Genomic DNA, 14,985 nt, shown 5'->3' on the forward strand with positions numbered 1-14,985 from the left:
ACAAGCAACTTTAGATCTAACCAGGCTGCATTACCAAAGAGAATTTGGGAATTTGTAGTACAGTTTTGAAAAGACACTGCCAAGGTAAATTCTTTTCAGTCTAATTAGTAAAGGAGGAAGAAAGTGTTCAGTTGTTTATGCTCACCATCTGCCAATGTTGTATTTCTGTTTTTATAAGAGTTTTCTACTTTGTGTTGCTTCACATTGACAGTTGGAGGAAGGACAATACATGAAACAAAAGGCAGCATTGGATAGGGAAGGAATGAACTCAAGGATAGTGCTGGAATGCATGTGTATCCTTTCAATAAGTGGGGAAAGCCAGGCAGGACTCAGTGGGTTTGATTTAGACCCAATACTGTGTTTTGAATATAGCAAGCCAGTCAATAATGGTCTCTGCTTTTGGTTAGTCCTAGATCAGAATACAACACATGTTGTAGTTCACTTCCAGATGTGATTTCCCAGGGTGATTCAGAGGTTCAAACACTTCAGTGAGTCACAAAGCAGGGTGTCAGCAACCACATCTTTCAAGGTCACGATGTTCAGGCAGGAGCCCAGAGAGGAGGTTGTAAAAGGCTACCATGCAGATTGATTACAAAACTGTTCCACGTTCTCATGAAGTCTGTGTATGAATATGGCTGGAGCCTGACATCTTATAGCTCTGGCATGTCTACAAAATTTCCAACATCTTTTTTACACAAAGACTACAGGCAACATCAGCCAGCACGTGGCTTGTATTATTTTCACGTTACTATTGTTACGATTTTGAATGTTGACTAATCTGTTATTGCTGTGGTGTATTACTGAAACAAAATGTGGCCTTATTTTGACAGGGAAATGTATGTCCTGTGACACAACTGCTTTGTGATCTATTGCACTGCCTTGTTAGTTTGACATTTTCTATTAATGCGAAAGGGAAGAGGAGAGCAGAGTAGAGGAGCATAAGAAGGAGAGATGTTCATCTGGCCATGAATTTTCCCTCTCTTTGAGAGGCTCTCGTATCCTTTACCAGTTAGCCACCACCCCAGGACTATGTGATGTGCTTGCCCACTCAGAGTTTAGCTGGCAGTTCAGGCACAGTTGGTTCCCACTGCAAAATCACTGCAGGCAAAACAGCTCCACTGGTCTTCCTGGGCTTCCCTGTGGCTCACCTGGCTGCCAAGCTTGGGAAATAGGAGTGTATTCTTTTTGGTTTAGCCAGAATATAAAGATCCAGGCATTTTCAAGTAAGTGTGATCATCCTTAATTTCACTTTATTTGAAACAGTTTATATGGATTACTTTAGATGGTTTTGATTTTTTGGTTATGAGTTTTGATGTGAAAAAACTCAAATTTTATGTACACTGTCAGATTTTTCTCAGCTTTCATGATGCAGGTAATTTGTGGGTTTTACTGGAGATGAAGATTTATGGAAGCAAAAGTTTATGCAGATAATTTTGTGCATTTTTTTTCACTTTCAGAGAAAAAAATCACAGATGTTATTTGAAGAGTTGGCATAAGATTTCTGATAACATGACTTAATATTTTAATTATTTAACTATTTAAGTATTAATAATTCCCAGTCATTAGTTTCATTTTCACTGTGCTGTTTCGTTTGGCTGTTCTTTTATTGATCTGATTTTATTCAGTAGGAGCAGCAATGATTATAGACACTAATTTCCAATAAAGATCTTGTGTTACTCTGTTAAAAACAAAACCTTACCCCCCCCCAGAGACTCTTCTGAAAATTCCTATCTGAATGGGAAGTTTGAACAGCTGTCAAACATCACAGTAATATGTGTATGTGTGTAGGGAGGCAGAGGAGGTGTTGATTTGAAAGGGGCCCTGGTGTCTTCAGAGGAATCCTTAAACAGTTGTGTGTTTAAACCACTCTGGCTTTCTTTGAAATCGGTACTTTTCTCATAATTTAAGAGAATATTGTGCATAATACAAGCTTTTAATCAGCATGCTTACTGTCCTATGTTAGTCCTTACAGGGCAGAGTGCAAACTTTTTACATCTGTGTCAGAGTAGCATCTCATGCAAAGTAGTTCTCAAGATGTGACCGAGAGTGCTCATGTCATAGTCCCAAACCAAGAGCGCACGCCATTGCCACCTGGGGTGTGAGGTTTTAGCTGGTATTTGGAGTTGTATTTCAGTGGACAGGTGGAAGTAATGATGACAATAAGAATGTCTTTGATGCCATATTTAGCAAGTGCTCTTTTCCTCAAGTGGGATGATCAAACAACAGGAAGCAGTTTCCTCACTTGTAATACGAAGCCTGGCTTTGCAGCCAGCACCCTGTCTGAAAATCTGCCTCTCGGTTGTAGGGAAGAATAAACCATTGATTTCCATGCTGCTCATGACTTCCATGTTGGGCTTGCTCCTCCATGCAAGTTTAATGTAGGAAATACACCTGGAACCAAGCCAGCTCTTCATCGCTTTAGGTACATCTGTACCATCACAGTTGCAAGAGGCTGAAAGCCTCCTGCCCCTCTTAGGAAGCTTATGTCCTGACTGCCCTCAGGGCAGGCAAAGAAAATCACTGAGTTAGGGAAATCTGGCCATGAATTGGTGGCTATTGCATTTTTCTCCCCATGAGTGATGTGCTCCAAAACCCTGATAGTTCCCGTTATGAATGCAAGCTAGATCATAGCAGGAAACCAGAACTGCAGAATTTTGTCAAGCATATCTGTCAAACAGCAGAAGTGTAAATTACTGTTCACGCTGGTCTTTGAGTGGAGGCTTTCATTGTTAGCACTCCAGTGAGTTAGGACTTGCTTGATTTGAATGAACAGAGTGTGACTGCCTCATGTACGAACTCAATAAAGTATTTATTAGGAAATGTATGTTCATGTGACTATTATAATGCTTGTAATTATGTGGAATATAGTGTTAGGTGCATGTATTTGTAATATTTGAATAATAGATAATATAATCCCTGTATTCTAATAGCTCGTTAGCTATTAAAATACTCTACTATTATTTATACTAGAGGTATATTTGGTCTGTTTTCCCTATACATATGAGTAGACACACTGCATATGTTTTCCTCTGTTTCATAAAGGAAAGAGCAAATATAAATAAATTCCTCTTTTATTTATGTAGGTAAGTTTTACATCAGTGGTTGGAAGGGAAAAGGCCTGTAAATTAGATGGTAGTTAAGCACTACTGCATGTGATCTCTTAATTTATGTGTGTGGCAAACTCAAAGGTGAGATGACCCAGATCTGATTGCGATCTTTTATCAGCGTAAAGCAGATGGACAGCGGCAGCTCCCCATGCGGCCGCGATGCTCTTGTCAGTGGGAGTCATCCAGAGATCAGAATCTGAAAAATTTACATATTCTAGCTAAGAAGGTGAAACTTTATATTTTGTGGTGCTTGTTTTGAACTGTAAAAGAAACCTCTTCTTCGCTGGGTTTCTACTTGTCCTCAGTTTTCTACTGTTTCCTTTTCTTGTGCTATGAAGTACAAAAAAAACCCTAAGCTGACAGTAGTGTAAAATAAAAGCTATTTGGTACTTCAGAAAAGGAACACACTCTGAACAGTCCATCAGCTACTAGTGGGGCATACAACTGGGTCTCTGCAATAAAAGTGCTACAGGGTGCCTCAGGTCCTCTCTGAGCAGGCAAAAATGGATTTCTGAACAGAGCATGGTCATCATCACTGGAGACAGTACTTGATGGTATGGAGAGTTCCTCTCTGTAGAGAGAGACAATAAGTATACTAAAGAGACAATAAGTATACTAATGTGATAAATTTTCAGCCCTTTTGATTTCTTCAGAATACTGGTTTATTTTACTTGAGCACTAGCATAAACTTGTGCCACATGTATTTCTTGGATGTTACTGTGTAAAAATAGCTGCAAATTGCCAAGAACTGGCTTCTGAGATACGAATGTGAATTTTCAAAAGACTTTTTATTTAAGGTTAAATTAAAGAAAAACAAGGGGAAGACCTTGAAGGTCTTTGTGTAAAAAAAGGAAACAAAACAAAAAACAACAGACCCCAAACAACACAAAATGAACCAAACAAGGAAGAAACAAGATCAAAACCAACAAACAAAACCAAACAAGACAAAGTGTGTTGTGAATGTTTGGCTTGTGAAAATATTAATATGGAAAACAACACCCTAAAAGAAACAAGGGTCTTAACCCTTATTCAGATGTGATGGGTATCCTCAACTTAAAGCCCCAAAATACTAGATCTTATTTTGAAACAGGATGTGCCTTCTGAATATGGATGAAGAATCAGACTACCCAGTTTTCTTTAGATAGGTTATTTCTCCATTTGGACTGTGGTACTCCATTGCTATTCCTCTCATCTTACATGAATTTTTCAAATTTCCATAGAAACTATGTGGCTTTTATTGCAAATGGTTGTGTTTTGGTTTTGTATTGACAGACTGTATAAAATGTTTCAAGTGTGTGAATATATGTTTTTAAAATATCACTGGATGAACCTCCAATTATGCATCCTCCAATTTTACCAGAGCTAAGAAAAGGTTGAGCAAAATTAGAACTTGTTGAGACCACCTCCCATTTTAGGTTTGTGTTTGATTTTGCTGCTGTTGAATTCAGGGCAGTAATTAACTCAGTGAAGGAATGTAGTACAGGAGCCTGGATCTGGATGATTTGCTTTCCTCCTAGTTTTCCCACACCAACCTAGACCTCCAAGATAGATATCCCCCTCTCTGAAAATGAGACTCAGGCAAAGTGTAAATTCTTCATTTCCTGAAATCTCATTGTTTAGGCCAACAAACATGCAGGTCAATATGCAGGTTGCAGAACCGAAACTGAACACCAGCTTAGTTTCCCTGGATCAATGAAGTGTAATTTGAGGCTTGTGGTTGTCTGTCCAGCTCGAAGAACCAGCACTGAGAACAAAGGCTCAGCACCCATTCCTTTGGATATTTGAGGAGCAAAATACTGTTACCACTGTTCACTTCTGCTGTCATTTGGCTCAGTGCTGTGCTGTTTAGCTAGGCCAGGTGTAAATTTGTGGTAATGTTTATGCCAGCCAGCTCTCATAGAATAGAGGCATCTTGCGCTGTCCATATGTAGGTAATCTGAAAAAGGGGGGGGCAGAGGGAAGGAAATTAAAGATTTTAGCTCTGCAGATGTTCACATAGACAGTCTCTTACAGCAGAGCTGCTTGCTCTCACTATAAGTCAGTCTCTCTCCATAAAATCAAGTCGCAAAGAGTCCTCAGTGAACAATAAATGAAAAACTTTACACAAATCTGGCACCAGATGCAGATTAAAGAGCAGTAGATGTAACGGGCTATGCTACCTAATGGTGTTCTCCGCAAGACATATGAAAGATTAAACTGATAGCTTCTACCCTCAGTGGGAAACGGTGCATATAAATGTGTGCTGTCTTGAATATCTTTGGAGTGTGACTGCTGCTTTTTGCATGGGGAGCCTTTTTTTAGTCAGTAGAAACTTGGACTTACAGTGTTTAGTTGAATTTCAGGATGCTAATTAATTATTAGGCTTCACTGAGTGTTCACTAGGACGTAATCAGATCTGCATTTTAAGTGAGTATGTGGTTTTGTTTGTTTTTGTACTGAAGAGTTCATTAGAAGTTGATGGGAGTTGAGTGGGTCTGGGCCCAATCATGCACCTCTTCCTGAAGTGCCTAATTCAAATGATTAGGTTGTTTGGTGATAAGAAATACAATGTCAGCAGGATCCTAATTATTTAATCTACCTAACCACAACATGAGCATTATGAGGAATGCATATAGGGAGATCAAAACTCTTACATCTCCATAGCAGCAATGCTAGAAAAGGAAAAAGGTGCCTCTTGTTTGTATGTATATGCAATATTGTACTATTGCAGTGCTTGACACGTGTCTCCATAAAAGATGTGTCACTCCTTGGTAATAGTTAAAACTTTATCTGTCAGTTTGCTTAAGTGTGATTGAATTATAATGCTGATGTTAAATGCACAGTATCAAATATAATTGATGTATCTTTCTACTCTGTTGCAGATTACAACATCTTAAACTGTGAGACAAGAATATTTCTTGAAAATTAAGAGATCCTCAGGTAAGGACTAAGTTAAGCAGTTTTCTTTTTATAAAGATCATACCATTGTTAATAAGCACCAGCATGAAGTAAACACAGAGGACAGTTAGTGTTTGTGAACTGTACTTTGAAAAGGTGCAGAAAAATCATCTGAGTTGTTCACAGTGATACAAGCTGAAGTAAACAGGCTACTTGAGAAGGACACATGTATGCATGATTGGATGATCTTACTCTTTTGAATGCTTGGTACCTAGGATGTTTTTCAGGAAGGGATTAGAAAAGAATTGTCTTCTGACAGAAAAATGGGAGCCAGCTGAGAAAGCAGATGGAGGTAATGGGCAGCACTCTGACACTAGGTTTTAGCAGCATGACTCTGGTCCAGGCTTCTTACTGTTTCTCTGGTATTTCCAGAGGAGCATTGGTAGACCTAAACTTAGCATTCAGGAAATGTCACTCCTCCCCTCGGGGTTATTGCTAAGTAATAGCATACCCAACAAGTTAAGTTGTCCTTCTTTGACTGATGTCTCCCCTGGGATAAACAAGCAGTAGTTCTGCAGAGTGAAAAATCAGCAGCTCTTTGGTTAAACAATCTGTTAAAACTCCTGCCTTGTGCTTAAGAAAAAAGGATTTGAGGCTTTTCAGGAGAATTGTTGAAAGATTAAATAATTACTCTCTTCATTATGGGAAAAGTCCTAATTTGTTGGAAATGGTGGTTTAAAGCAATATAGTCACAGCTGACATAAAAATAAAATGTGAAGCTTTTAATTTGTCAAATAATGGGGTGGGGGGTTGTTCTTATTTTACTTCTAATGAAGACTGGTACAGTGCACGTAAGAAGTTCACTCGACTCCAAGTAAAGGAAATACATTAATTTGATAGATGTTTACAAAACATATGAAGATACCCTCTAAGTTATGAACTGTCAATTCACTTTTCCCAGGTAATGAAAACTTTGTGAACTGTTCAGTCTACAGGGCCTTTGCTGTCCTTTCGGTTTCTTCCATTTATATACATATATTTAATCTTAAAGCTCATAAAAAAATACAGGAAGTTGTTGAAATTTGATAATTAAACATTTTTCCATACATAGATAACTCTTCCTGACCACATCATATTCTGTTACCTTGCCTGAGTATCATAAAAAGCCTGAAATTGAGAAATTGTGTTGAAATTCCTTTGGGTTTGCATTCTTGGAACTTTTCCTAGAGCAATTTCACGACTTAATTTGCATTTGGTGTTAGAAAATTTATAAGACTCTGGTGCTTTGTTACTTATGCCTCGGTTTTGAAAGGAAAAAGAATGAATGTCTGTTAACTTTAAAATAAAATTGTAGCCTTTTCTTATAAAAATGGACATGTTATCACTGAAGTGACAGTAAGTTGCATGGAGGTATTAAGAAAATAAAAAGCTATTTGCTATCTTCCAAAACTTATAATCTAAACAAATGAACTAAGCATAATCTTTTGTTCTGTTCCAAATCTTTGACTTTCCATGCCTGTAGAAAATGGTTATTTTTCTTGTTAGGCATTCAAGAAGGTTTTAAACTGAGTTTAGAAATATTTCCTTTCACAAGAAACTTCTCACCCCCTATGTTGGTTTTGAATCTTTTTAAGGCTAGTAATCTATTTACCATATGTAATTACATGATGGCTAGTACTGATCATGCTTCTCCGACATCATCTGCTTGAATCTGAGTAGAAATGAATACAGAGATGATAATAGTACCAATTCAGTTGCATAGATGTACACATTGCATTTGGTTGTACATCTGCATAGATGTAAATAGCTTTACTACTTCACACTGAGGATGCTCTGAAGGTCATTGCCTTACTCTGTGCTTAAAATGTCTCCCTGGAGGAAGGGAATACCTTCAACATCTTATGTGCCTATCTAGTTCAAACATTTTAGGAAAAAAATGCACTAATAACTTAAACATAGAAAGAACCATGAGGAGGCCCATGATTTCTGTAAGGCCTGTAATATTCCTTGGTTTTAGATTCAGAAAAATTTTGAGCTGGCATATGCTGCATTATAGGATTCTCCCTGTAAAATGCTATAGAAGATTACTCTTTTAGCAGTAACTTTTTAACACTTGACCATTTATAATTCAAACTTTGAAGTTTTAGTGACTACTTAAATTTTTAATGCTCTCCCTTATGCGATGACTAAAGTATCTCCACTGAGTTGTGCTGGTTGTGTCTGCTACTGCTTTACCAATATAGAGAATTGTACTTCAAAGGTTGTATATATATATATTTTGTTTATATATCTGCACTACCATTTATTACTGGAAAAAGCAATAATATAGGAAAAATCAATAAGAAGACTGGTGCTTCATGCCTTGTGCACCTGAAAAACCTGTTTGAGCTCGGTTTTGCTTTGGGAAGGGCTTTAACGTAATTGTGGTTATTCCACAGATATTTATTCCGTGGAAAGAAGAAATAATAATATAATAGTGATAAGAAATAATAACATCAAACTTAATAACTTCAGCTGAAAGCATTTTCTGCTAATATTTCACATGGAACCACTGCAGCTGAGCATATGGCGATATTCAGCGATTGTTTCTCCGTGGCCTGGGCTTGAAACCATTGCGATTCTTGAGCTGACTCCTGTTAAGCCCAGTGAGTTGTCTTATGGAGCACAACCACCTGAAACACTTCCTTATGGTAAGGGGGACCAGGGAGGAAGAAGACAGAGGTAGCACTCGTGATTTAGCTTTGTAAACTGGCTTCATTGACAGGGTCATGAGAAAAGTAGCGGCAGTCCGAGGGAAATAGAAGGAGCGGAAGGGTGGGACTGGGAGAGGAGAGCAAAGGAGTCCTTTCAGTAGTGACCTACTGTTGCCTGAGCTCTGCTGTTTCATAAAACATTCTTTCAAGTCAGTGAGGAATCCTCCAGTCTGCTGAGCAGGACAGGATAAAGAGGAGAATGTTTTACTGGTATCAGACCCCATGAAACATCTCCATCCCCATAGCTCCTAAGGAAAGTACTCTCTGAGCCTCTGTCCAGCTCAGAGCTCTTCCCGAACTTCTGTTATTCCTCCTCCTGAATCCTTTTGGCAGATTCAATTTACATCATGTCTGGGGATTTGATTAATTTCCTATTACTGGCCCAGTCCTGCAAATCCCTGTACTCAAGGTTTGGCAAGTATGCTATTGGATCTTGGTATAGACAAGTTCTGTTCCTGCACATTCAACCTATGGCATGTTTAGTGTATGGAAAGATACACCCAAACTGTGTTTGCTTGTTGAATAGGTGTCACTAGAAAGAGAAGTCTACCCTAGTAACAGAGTGAATAAACACCCAGCACAGAACTTTAAAGCAGTTTCCACCATATGCCTCAGTATCATAATTTTAAATTAGATTTGCTCAAAATCGAAATCCAGATTCAGGCTGACATCATACATATGACCCCCAGTAGCAATGAAAATTGAAAACATGAGACAAGAGCATTAATCACTGAATAGTTTATAAGCTTGCCCTGAATGTTCATCTGAAATGTTAACACTGTTTTATTATATCCAATAACATCTTAAAGTCAAAATTTATGAATACTGTGGGGTGCCCTAGATAAGGCCTTCAGACTCGTTTTATTGTACTCTGGCTCAGATCTTTTGAGTCTTTAGTTAAGTGCACAGAGCTACTTGCATGCCCAACCTATTATTTTTAGTGCACTCATAACCTATTGCTTTTACTGGGATTGGAAGCATGAGCAAGATAGCAGGGATATGGTTTGGCACCTCCACTTGTGTGGACTTAGAAATTTGTACATACCCAGTTGTAGGAGGAAGTGTTAAATGTCATCAGCATGGATCTGTCTGTGAAGTTAGGGCCATTGTTTTTTGGGGTTTTTAGTTTGTTTATCATTTTGAATTTTGTTTCGGAGTTCTACTAGTAGATCTTTCTCACAGAGATAGTTGTGGTGTTAAATGGTGCTTAATATGGACCATAATTAAATCAATTTAACTTACATATGCATAACTGACCAGGACTGTAATCACATCTTTTTGGATGACTTTTCGGATCGTAATTTGGATGGAATTATCCCTTTAAACCAATTTGAAGTTTCATTAATTTTTTGAGTCTTAAGGTATTTTCATTGATTTTGTTTGTTTATAGCTAGTATTTTATAATTAACGCGCAGAATTTATTTGATGGTTTGAAAAGAAATAAATTTAAAAAATGTGTTACTAATTTCTAGTTGATCTCAAATTCATAATGCTTCCTCTATAATATATTCCCTTTACATGTCACCACATCGATGTATGACAGAATATTCAAAATATGATGTCATCTGTAGTGGACTTGAGTTTGGAAGAACACAAGGAAAGGTGTGATCATTCCTTTCCAAACTATTTACAGGTACTGTTGAGAGTTTCTTCCCTTATCTTGAAGAATATAGCTCTTAGTCTTTTTGCCCTCCCAGTACACAAGTTAGAACTTTGCCTATAGTATTTATGTCTGTGTTTTTTCATTGTGACTTAAGAATATTAAACATGGTCAGTCATGCTTTACTTTTCCAGCTTCTGAGCATGCAAAAAGTCAGCTTGAATGGTTAAACAATGTGTGGTCAAAATATGATCTCGCATTAGCAGAAGTATATGCATGTTGTGCTAAGTCTTTTTGCATGTGTTACAACGATGTATTTAGGCCACCATCAGTAAGGTGTTTCCAGTGAAAGCCTTGGAGAGGAAGGCATAGCTTATCAGAAATGGAGTAAATCTAAAGATTGCTTTAGAGACATGCACATAGCTGCAAAACTTACCGGTTTTCTACCACAAACTTTCCTCTTTTCAATGTACCCCAAATAAGAGAAGCATAATCTTTGAGTAAGCCTTGGGCTGTGCAGCTCAGAGTAGTACGCAAGCAAGCCACAGCAAGAGGTGCAAACTTGCTAGAGCCCAGGAGTAGCATCATATAAATGAAGAATGTCGAATTACTAATTATAGGTCAAACAGAGTGCCTGGATGGGAGCCCTGTCCACTTTAATTCCCAAGTTCGAGGTGTGTGAGGGGGGGAACCCAACAAAACACCCCTCCTAATGAACTGAAGTTTATACTTGGCATTTAAGCGTCCACCTTGTCAATGGTGAATCTTTTGCTGGAAGAGCTGCTTTGTTTCTATGTAGCTTGAGCCAGTGATTTCAAAATATATTTAAAAGCTTTTGTAGGTGAAAATGAGCTTAATTGACAGTGAGCTGGTTGTGGCTTTTGTATTTTGCTTTATTGGGTAGTTCCAGTAGTAAACCAAACTTACTGAAGTAAAGCTATGAAATCACCTAAACTGCCTGTTCTCAATAATATTTTGCCTGTTCTCATTTTAATGTAAGGTACATGGTGCAGCTTGTATACGCATATTGTTTGAAAGCTTTGAATGGCTTGCCTGTCTGATCCATTTTAATAGATTCCAGCCTTTTTCCATGACATCATTATTGCAACAGACTTCCTAGAAAATATGAACAGCTGCTGTGTATTTTTTTCCTGTGCTTTATATTAAAACTGTAGCAGCTTTTCCGTTCTCTACAAATGACAGCAATAGGCTTGTCTGATGTAAAACAAAATGAAAAAGAAGTGCAAGGAGCTGCAATACTGTTAACAGGCCAGTAATGTAACAGGTCCCCATGTATGAATCGCTTCATAATGCAATAAGGGATTACTTATGCTGCTGTCATACTGGTCAAAGGTTGGTCCCATTTCCTTCTTCCCCTCCCCCTGAACTAAACTGTGCATCATTAAAGATGATGAAAGCAGTATTGTACTCAGCTTCCTGGCCCAGATGGCAATTTGCATGAAGAATTTTCTTATTGGTTTTTTTTTCCTTTCTCTCTTTCTAATATCATTCTTATGCAGACTGTGCATAGAGGTTTTGAAGTTCTTTTCAGTTCTTACAGTTCAGGTCAAGGAGACTTACTTCATTGTTTCTCTGAGCATCCTGGTGTTTGGGGATGGTTTAGAGGCCACTTTATGCAGAACCTGGAGTATTAAATAAAAGTAGAAATTCATCAATCTTCTTGTTACACCTAATTTTCTATCTGGCTCTATCTGTATATAGCTGAGAGGTGTCAAAGAATGATGTGGGCCTTTAGATTGTTCTGTCTGGAATGCCTCGATTGTTATTTTAGTATCTTTACATGTCTTTTCCAAACCAACCATGAAGTCCAGTAGCTTTGTGCAGCAGCATCTGCGTTTGATTTAACAAAACTAGCAGCTATGAATAAAACCTATCCTTTACCTGACTCTAGATAGAACCATGCAGCACTGTGCAGGATACCAAGGTGCGATCCAGTAAGCCAGGAGTTCGCAGCTGACTTGAGTCTCACTTGGGTGCTTCAGCTGGAATAAGGAGACAGCACTGATTGTTATGGAACAGCTGCTGCCTCGAGAAATCTGCAAAATCCACTATAAAGTCCAGCTTGTGCGGGAAGTGTGGCCAGTCTGACTGGAGGAGGGTTTACTGGAACCCAACTGACTTAGAGACCAGCCAAGCCTTACAATGTAAAATGGCCATAAGATGACTCATTGTCAAGTCATCCTGTTATCTCAGTCCTGCCTTTTGGGGTGCTTTCTCCCTTCATTTGAAAATAAGACACCCGTGTATTGTCTCCTGTGGGGGAAAAAGTGTGCAGCAACTAAGTAGCTCTCTTCTTTGGGAGGCATAGAGATGCCTCCCTGGTTTATGCACAAGGTAGGTGACTGTGAGCTGATTGAAAACTACTAAAAGAAAATCAATACTAACCTTGCAATGCAAAGATAGATAAGGACAGGCCTACATTGTCCCTGTCTGTGGTGTTCATCAAATGCATGTAGAGAAATAATTTAATGAAAGAAATAACTAATGCTTTCTGGCAGTTATCAATTACAAGCTCTTCTTCATCTATTAGGAACTTTACAAAAAACTGCTTGACCTGTTGTCCATGTTGTAAAGCAAGCTTGAAGTCACCTTAATATATAAATAATGCAAATTATTATTAGCACAGATGGGGCACAACACATGAAAATTACCCCCTATTTATAACCACAGGAGGTTACAACCTAAACTAACAAGTGAGTTTATGACGTGACTGATGCTCACGTTAAAAAGCTAAGGTCATTCTGTCAAATATTTGATGCATTGTGGTACTCGGTGACTAATGGTCGATGTTGATGACTCCTGTGCTGTACAGCAGTCTGGGTAGGAGGATACCTTCAAATCACTCATCCTCTTTTGTAGGTCAGCTCGTACCAGAGTGGTACAGTTAATTAAAATGCAGGTTGATTCCAAAGTTAAATGATTTCTGAAACTCAGTTTTTTGGTTGCCATCTTCTTGTTTACGTTGAAGTGAGTGTAAAAAGTCCGATGTTCAGTAAAGCAAAATCTGTGTCTCATTTTCACTTAGTTTTTACAGGTAATTAGAAAGCAAAGTGAAGAAACAGCATGTTATGTAGGAAAGTATTTTGAGACAGTAGATTTTATACCACGTTATGTTCTGAGGCAACTGTCTTTCTCATTACCCTAAAAATTCCCAGTATGGGGAAAGCTGTAGGGACTTACTGTACTGATTTTTAGCTTACTGTTTTTCTTTTTAAAGCATGCAGGAATTCATTTCTTCCTTCCCTCTCCCTCAACCTCCATATCATTTTAGAAATTGTAGCTCTCTGGCATTGCATTTCTAGTCAGTCTGGCTTATTTCAGGTGTATAAACAGGCTGTGGATTGTTTTATTAGTTCCTTTCAGTAAATAATCTTCTTTGTAAAACCTTTTTTCCATTCCCCCCCCCCCCCCGAAGGCTCCAGTGAATAATTGATATTTGTACAAATACATTAATAGGTTTTTAAATAGACGTCAGAGATAAATATTCTCCAACTCAGCTTATAAAAATTTTATCTACAAAATAAATCTTACTTTGTGCTATTATTTTTATTTAAAGCATCCTGTAGAGACAAAATACTTAATGGTGGAAAATAATTTTGCAGTCATCGATACATATAATCTACAATATATACAGTATCAAGAAATGTAATGATAGTGAGCACATCCATTTTTATCTCTATGACAAAGCAAAACTGTGGGAAAATTCCACTGAAATTAATGTAATTAACTATTGTTACAGCACTGAGTCAAATAAAAATGTGGATTGTGCATTTGTAACTTGAATCTGGAAAATAAAAGTTCTACCATTCTTCAGACATGTCATGAAAACTGTCTCACACTTTGCTTCATAGGCATCTAGATAAAACACAAACTATGTCTTGGTGACAGAATAAGTCCAAAAAATATAATTTACTAAAAAATTACTTAACTGTGGCTCTCCTATTGAGGCCTTTCTTACAGTGAAAAACGTGAAATGGCTTTTATAAAGAAAACATGAACCTTTTGAGTGAGAGGATAAAACAATGAGGAGTGTTTAAATACAGTCGCTTTTATAAATAAATAGCAGTAAATTGTATGTTAAAGGTGACAACTGATTTTCTCATTTGCACTACAGATGCTTTTCAATTAGGTATGTTAATGGCAGACTATGGGAAGAAAAAGTATGTCTTAATCAGCTGAACATGAGCTTTCAGCTATTTATTGAATCTCCTAGCATCAGTGCCTTCCCATGAAGCAAGTCAGTGAGTGGCTTTGTCAGTTCCACCAGAACTACTCAGAACATCAAAATATGTTAAGACAAAAACACCTTCCTCAGGCCCACAGTATTTAAAAGGCTTTACTTTTTTCTGTGTGGGTTTTTTTTTGTCTTCTATATAAATATGCATCCTTATGATAAACACTTTAGGATGTAGTTCAGGTATTAGAGTATCACTTGCCAAGACTAGTCCTAGTAAATGTGGCAACGTTGCCACAATGTAGGATGAAGTTTGTGGATGTGTCTTGAAAAGAATTTTATCTCATTAATCCAATTTAAAAAAAATAAAGCCTTTGGGAATTGCTTTATTATTCCCTTAGCAAATACTTGAGAATTTGTGCTCTCCTGGCATTTCCTCACGTTGTGGTATAT

The 14,985-nt window shown here is 37.8% G+C and overlaps 1 protein-coding gene across 1 annotated transcript in view; it reads left to right on the plus strand.

The window, feature by feature from the left end:
- Positions 1-14,985, plus strand: part of BMPR1B (bone morphogenetic protein receptor type 1B) — a 190,690-nt gene that overhangs the window by 37,935 nt on the left and 137,770 nt on the right. The window contains exon 2 of the mRNA XM_057417963.1: positions 5,969-6,026. The gene's annotated coding sequence lies outside the window, so the exon portion shown is untranslated. The remainder of the gene's footprint in view (positions 1-5,968; positions 6,027-14,985) is intronic.

The sequence above is a fragment of the Pezoporus wallicus genome, unplaced genomic scaffold (genome assembly GCF_028554395.1).
Source record: "Pezoporus wallicus isolate ANWC-B61680 ecotype Strahan unplaced genomic scaffold, APGP_CSIRO_Pwel_v1 contig_6999, whole genome shotgun sequence".
NCBI lineage: Eukaryota > Metazoa > Chordata > Aves > Psittaciformes > Psittacidae > Pezoporus > Pezoporus wallicus.